Source organism: Herpailurus yagouaroundi, unplaced genomic scaffold, assembly GCF_014898765.1.
Source record: "Herpailurus yagouaroundi ecotype Mexico unplaced genomic scaffold, PumYag 190, whole genome shotgun sequence".
In the NCBI taxonomy this organism is placed as follows: Eukaryota; Metazoa; Chordata; class Mammalia; order Carnivora; family Felidae; genus Herpailurus; species Herpailurus yagouaroundi.
The window spans coordinates 11150220-11155409 of NW_024412421.1; positions in this window are offsets into that span (position 1 = coordinate 11150220).

Here is a 5190-nt window from a genome sequence, read left to right on the forward strand (position 1 = left end):
TTTTTTTTCAACGTTTTTTATTTATTTTTGGGACAGAGAGAGACAGAGCATGAACGGGGGAGGGGCAGAGAGAGAGGGAGACACAGAATCGGAAACAGGCTCCAGGCTCTGAGCCATCAGCCCAGAGCCCGACGCGGGGCTCGAACTCACGGACCGCGAGATCGTGACCTGGCTGAAGTCGGACGCTTAACCGACTGCGCCACCCAGGCGCCCCTCAAATCACTCTTAACAAGGAGAACATCCCCCCACCTCAACGTTTCTCCCTCCCTCCCAGAGACATCCCCTGTTTCTCCAGTGGACCCTGTTCTATCACCCATGTATTCCTCAGCCTCAAGATTTCCCCTTCTCTGTTCAACCAGGGCCTTCCTGACAAAACCCTTCTTTTACACTTGCTCCCAAATTCCCTTCCAGAGTCTTCCCTAAAAACCCTCTGAATGCTCACTTCTGTCACTTGGCCCACCTGGAGTGGGCCAGGTTCCTTGCTGCAAAGTTCCTGTTTTTCCCTTTATAATTAATAAGCAGTTTGTGGGGAAATACTTTGAGACAATGTAAATGTCCTGTTTTGGGGAGGACAGAGAGCAGAAGAATAGTGAGTCCTGCCTGAAGGGACAGGCCAGGGGCTGGGCATGGATTGAGGGTGAGGTGGCCAACCAAACTTTGTCCTATTTTATTATGTTGCCTTTTAGTCCTTAACACCCTTCTCTCTTTGATCTTCTGGGCCTTTCTTTTGTCTTGCTTTCCCATTTCCACACTCTGTATCAACAGCACTTCCCACGGGGCCCAGGTTGCTGGGACTCCAGTCCTTTTCCATATTGCTTTCTAGGTAAGACCCTGCTTCTCCTTCTTGACTGTAGACGCGGATCCATCCAGGTTGAATCCCGGCTGTGCTTCTTACACACTGGGCGACCTGGGGCCAATAACTTAATCTCTCTGTGCTGTATACAGATTTTACAGCATAAAACCAATAATGGCCTTCACAGGACTATGGACAGACTTAGACAAGGTAAACCATATAAAACCCTTAGAACAGTGTGTAGCAGTTACTAAGTGCTCAGTATCATTATTAGCAGACCTAGAGCCTTTCTCCTATCACTTTTCCCTCCCTGATACCACCACATACCCGGGTCTTGGTTCCTTTCGCTCTTTGGCCGGGGCTGCCTCTACCTCCTCCACCCCCACCTTCCCATGTCTGCCTTCTTTCTCCTCCTCCAGTCTCACCTTTAAGTTCACTTTATTTACTTGGATGTGGATTATATCGAGTTGTAAATGTGGGACAGGGTGAGCTCAAAGTTCTACTCTGTCATTTTCCCCAACCTCTAAGTTCAGGGTTTTTTTTTTAATCTGTATTTTTTAATGGATTTTTAAATTTAAATCTGTATTCCTTTTTTTTTAAGTAAGTTCTATGCCCAATGGGGGCTTGAACTCACAACCCCCAGATGAAGAGTCACATGCTCTATGGATTGAGCCTGCCAGCCAGGTGCCACTTTCACTTTAAATGGTAGAGTTGATATTTCTCTATCTTAGCACCCTATCCTTCAGAAAACTGCATATTTTGTAATTGTAATTCTGTCTCCTCCACTGTAAAAACAGCATGAGAGCAAAGGCTAAGTCTCTATGGTCACCACTGGCTCACCCAGCATTTGCCACATTTAGAGGCTTTCAGCAGATACAGCGGTACCCCACAGATCACTTACTAATTACAAAGTGGAGGTCACTGATTTAACTACCAGTCAAATTTAACATCATCAATAAGGGACCGACTGACCCTGTGATGTGAGGCACCAAGCAGGGACATGGCATCTGCCCCAAATGCTTGACTTGAATCTAATTATGAGGACACAATCAGACAAATCCAAACTGGGAACATTTTGCAAAACAGCTAAGCCTGGATCTCTTTAAAAATATGAGTGTCACAAGAGAAGACAATACAAAACAAAACTCTGGAGTAGTTCTTGATTACAGGAGCCTGAGAGATATAACTAAATGAAGCATGTAATTCTGGGTTTGATCCCAAATGAAAAAGGTAGGAAGGAAAGGAGGGAAGGCAGGGGAAGGGGAGGAGGGAAGGAGAAAGAATACAGCAAAAAGGACCCTAAGGAATGGGACTTCTGAGGCTATTTGAATATAGGATGTACATTACATAATGGTACTGCATCAGTGTTAAATTTTATGAGTGTGAGGATTATATTGTGGTTATACAAGAGAGTCTCTTGATCTCAGGAGTTACATGCCAAGTGTTTAAGGATGAAGTGTCATACCATCTGCAACTTATTCTCAGATGGTTCTCCAGAAAAACCTGGGTTCCCAAGAGCACAAGCATTCATGGGGAGAGGGGAGCAATTAAGCAGAAATGTTGACAGTTGTAGAATATGGTTGAAGACCACATGGGCTTGCAACTTTTCTATGGATTTGAAAATTTTCAAAACAAAAACTGGAAGAAGATACATAAAGCATTTATGGAGTAAGCGGACTTTGGAATTTGAGTCTAAAGCCTGCAAACCTCTCTAAATGTCTTTCACACAAGAAGACACAAACATTCTCAAGCTCTTAACACAGCATTTTGATTTTTTTCCTGACAAGTCCCTGTGAATCAGTCTAGGCCAGAGGTTTTTAATCCTGAGCCCTTGGAGGGGCACCGGGATGGCTCAGTTGGTTAAGCATCCAACTTTGGCTCAGGTCATGATCTCACAGTTGGTGAGCTCAAGCCTGGCGTCGGGCTCTGTGCTGACAGCTCAGAGCCTGGAGCCTGCTTTGGATTCTGGGTCTCTCTCTCTCTCTCTCTCTCTCTCTCTCTCTCTCTCTCTCTCTCTCTCTCTCCTGTCTCTCCCCTGCTCTCTCTCTCTCAAAAAAAAAAAAAAAACTTAAAAATAATAATAAATAAATGGGGAAAAAATCCTTAGCCCTTGGACAAGCTTCCTGGGTTCCAGGAACCCCTGACATGCTAGGCAAAATGTGTGGGTCACTGCGTGTTTGTGTGTATGTGTGTATGTTTGTGTATTCTTTCCTTAGCATCCACCAGATTCTCAAAGGAGGCTGTGACCCAAAAATGGTTCCAAACCACTGGTCTGACTACTAGGTCCAATCCCTGCAGGGGCCCCATTCCTTGCCTCCACCCCCTCCTACCTCTGACCCCACACACCCTCCCTGCACCTTCCTCTTATCCCTCGTCACCTAACCCACACCCATCTCACGTAACCTGCTCTCACACCTGCCAGGATGCTGAGGGTTCACCCACACATCGCTCTGGTGCAACACACTCCTGGATTTGGCTGACGCTTCACTAACTCAGCCCTGAAACATGCAGCCTATACTTCCACGGCCACACAGAGTATGTTTTTATGATTTTTTGGTGGGTAGATTGGGCTCCCCATGGCATCAGTGGAGACTTCCTGCCAGCCCACCATACAGTGTCCTTGGTGTGAATTAAGATTGGCAATTGAGGTTGGTACAATGCAGTCCTCACTGGATTGAGTCTCCCTTGGATATTAAGAGGTACAGGTGGATGGCTCTGCAGGGTTAGGTTACAGTGAACCAGAATCGTCTTCTCCTAGTTACCCTGTGGGTGTGGGTTTGGGGTTGAGTACGATTCAGGGTTACACAAGGGGGAATGAAAGAGAACATCTTGGGTCACATAGCCCAACAATTTCATACCAACTCTTATGCTTCCAAATTCTATACACACACACACACACACACACACACACACACACACACACACCACAAAAATTTAAAGACCTCAGAACACCTTCTATCTTCACAAAGTCTATTTCTAAAACATTTGAGAGATTAATAGGCTTATTTTTTAATGTTTATTTATTTTGAGAGACAGAGAATTTGAGCAGGGGAGGGGCAGAGAGAGAGAGGGAGAGAGAGAATCCCAAGCAGGCTCCATGCTTAGTGCCCGACGCAGGGCTTGATTCCACAAACCATGAGATCATGACCTGAGCTGAAATCAAGAGTTGGATGCTTAACTGACTGAGCCACCCAGGTGTCCCCATATAGGCTTTTATCTTATATGGCTGATTCTAAGAACTTAGCTTAAGGAAATAATATAAATTATGAGCAAAGAATTATTAAGAGTGGTGACAATTTGTGTGTTCAATATCACTGAATCCTGCAAAAACCCTGAGGCTAAAACCCATTGAATTTATACTTTAAAAAAATTTTTTAATGCTTACTTATTTTTGAGAAAAAGAGGGAGACAGAGCGTGAGTGGGGTGGGGGCAGAGACAGAGGCAGACACAGAATCCGAAGCAGGCTCCAGGCTCTGAGCTGACAGCACAGTTGGACACTTAACCAGCTGAGCCACCCAGGCACCCCCAATTTATACTTTAAATGGGTGAATCATATGGTAAGTGAAATGTATCTCAAGAAAACTGTTAAAAAATCCTGAGACTGGAGTTGTAACGATCCTGTTTTTGCAGTTAAGGAAACTAAGACTCTAAAGACGTGGGTAATTGAGGCAGAGTCTGGATTTGAACTAAGGCCTTTCTGACCACCAACTCCATTTCTGCAATCCCTTTCTAATTCTATATACTCCCTCCCAAAAGACCCAAAGATGTTTGTCATGAAAATCACCTTTAATCGTGAAAAATAAAACAACCTAAATATCCCAAATTACAGGAACAGTTAAATAAATTGTAATGTATCCCTACAATTCAACATTAGGCATCACTAAAAATTATGATTATCCTGAACTTTTAGTGATGAGAAAATTTTTATTATATGAGATTTTTAGTATGTATTTTTTTAAGTTACATAAATAATTGCAGTACACAGTATAACACCACCTTCCCAACCTTGTTCCCCAAAGACATCTACTTCCTAATCTCTGTAGTCTGTGAATATGTGAATATGTTACCTTATTTGGGAAAAGAGACTTTGCAGATGTGACTAAATGCAGGATTTTGAGATGAGGAGATTATCCTGGATTACGTCCAGGTGTGCTTAATGTTGTAAGGGTCCTTATAAGAGGAAGACAGAGGGAGGAGAGTCTGGGAAGTCCATGTGGGGATGGAAGCGGAGAATAGTGTGATTGCCTGAAAGAAGGAAGGGGGCCACGGGCCAAGGATTGTGGGCAGCCTCTGGATGCTGGGAAAAGCCAAAGAAACAAAATCTCATCTAGAGCCTCCAGGAGGAATTCAGCTAGCCCTGTCAACACTTTGATTTTAGTCCAAGGAGACCCGTGTT